Raw genomic sequence first — 2486 nt, 5'->3', positions numbered from 1 at the left:
TTCTTCATGTCTCTTCTACATCAACATGTGTCCCCTCTTCTTCATGTCTTTTCTACATCAACATGTGTCCCCTCTTCTTCATGTCTCTTCTACATCAACATGTGTCCCCTCTTCTTCATGTCTCTTCTACATCAACATGTGTCCCCTCTTCTTCTCTTCTACATCAACATGTGTCCCCTCTTCTTCATGTCTCTTCTACATCAACATGTGTCCCCTCTTCTTCAAGTCTCTTCTACATCAACATGTGTCCCCTCTTCTCCATGTCTCTTCTACATCAACATGTGTCCCCTCTTCTTCATGTCTCTTCTACATCAACATGTGTCCCCTCTGTGGAAAGAGACTCTGAAAGTTTCAGGAACAAAGATTCTCTCTCTTTTTGTCCTGATCCATTTCTATAAAAACCTGTCTGAAAATGAGCTGATCAGATTTTGGCCACTTTATGATGTCATCACGATGTTTTGGCTTGTGTAACCATTAGCCAATCAGCAACCAAGGTAACCCCCCCCCACACCTTATCACCTGAATCTCCTCCTAGAGCACCATTGAGTTCTTTTTAACCAAATCTCTCTCAGAGGGGCGTGGGGAGGGGCTCCTTATTTTCATCTAAAGTAACAGACAGAAGCCTCATCCCAATACCGCTCCTCGACTCCTCCTTTTCCCTCACGCGCTTCCCTTCCTTGCGTCCTAGCTCCGCCTCCGTAAGATGCGAGCGAGAGACACGAGGAGGAGACGCGAGGACAGAGGAGTCCTCAGGTATTAATTGGGATGTCCTCATTCACTCAAACGTCACCCTTAAACGTCGTCTGTTAATGATGACGTGTGCACAGCTGTATCCCCTCTCATCGGGCTTAACTGAATAACCCTTTAGAACCGGCCCATTTCTGGTTAAATATTTATTTAAATGAATGAATCTTTCTCTTGTTAGTCAAGGAATTTAATGTATGATGGTTGGTCCTGCTTTTGTGTTCCGTTTTGGTGTAAAATGTAGCCTACATTTAAATTAAAATATAATTATAGTAATGTGAAAGCCTTTTAGAAATGAATTGCACATAATAATTCCCACGGAGCTGTGAGCACTTATACATTTATGTGACGCTTTTCCACTCATCTTCCAGTTGTCGGTTTTCCTCTGTTGAAATGGACCAGCTGTGAAGGTGGGGGCGGGGCTTTTATACGCGAGTAGTGAAAACATCTCCGCGTAGTCTGCTCGCGTGTATCCTCCCTTTGGTCTCCTCCCGCACCCCTCCTCCCTCCCCCCTCCTCGACTCCTCCGTGTGCATTTCAGCTATTGGGACGTCCTTCAACATGGCATGTCTTGATCGATTTCCGGTTCAAGTCCCGGAGGAGGGGAAGAGAGGAGTCGAGGAGGGGTATTGGGATGAGGCTAGAGAATCAGCACTTTGGAAACAGGGATGAAACAGAGGGGATTATGGGTAATGCTGCAATGATCTGTTTGGTGTTTCAGCCAATCAGAGACAGGCTCTGTATCTGAGAACTGTGATATATTGATGAAAAACAGTATAATAGGGGACCTTTAAAGGAAAGCAATGGATCTAGCTCACCCAAATGGAGTCCAGTACAAGGTCTAAGCATAATAGGGCCCCTTTAACATAACTGTGTGATGTCTGCACAAAGGTTTTATAATGTTAAGAGATGCCAGCAGCATTGTTATAGGGTTTGTAGTCTGACTTCCCCCCAATATTATTCTTGATGGAGTATAAGGGTGAATCTGACTTCTCTGTAAATCCGATTCTAGACTTCTCTACTCGTCTTAGTCGCAGCAGAAGCATCTATTTGTTCTTTTTGGGTAAACAGAGAGGTTCCTGACACCTTGAAGTGACATTCCTCCGCAGACAGACGGGACACATGGATGTTTACAGCTCTGTGTTGTTACTCACCGAGGCAACACACCAGTGTCTTATTAAACGTCGAGTCATTTCCCAGAAGAACCCTGGGACAGCTGGATGTGACACCGTGACCTCTGTGTCCTTTATCGTTCACCCTGACAGTAACCGTACTTTTGGACAAGGGAAGATCAATCTTGTTGTTTGTCGAGGCGATGACTTAGCCTGCAGAGCTCAGAGAGTGAGACGCTGCTCGATCCTTCTTTTTTTAGCTGGTCATCAATCTCATTTGGCACCAAAACCCAATCGTTGGTAGCAGCAGGAGGAAGGCTGGCAGCCATTACTCTGTGGGGGGTGGGGGGGGTTCAACTGTATGTGAAAACCGCAGACACACTAATTATCAGAGGTGGGAAGTAGTGAAGTACAAATACTTCGTTACTGTACTTTCTACTTGTTACATGTTGAACACAAATACCTGTACTTTCTACTTCTTACATTTTCCAACAGGCTGGTTCCTTTAGTTTGAATGTGTGTTTGGTGGCGTGATCGTTATGGAAACATTCATTAGCTAACAATGACATTATTGTTCTATTAATATAAAGGGAGGTCAGGTACTCTTTAAAACAGCTGCTAGTTATGGGT

This window comes from Notothenia rossii (assembly GCF_949606895.1).
Source record: "Notothenia rossii genome assembly, chromosome: 10".
NCBI lineage: Eukaryota > Metazoa > Chordata > Actinopteri > Perciformes > Nototheniidae > Notothenia > Notothenia rossii.
The sequence above is the reverse complement of the archived record's forward strand: the minus strand, read 5'-3'. Positions refer to the sequence as shown.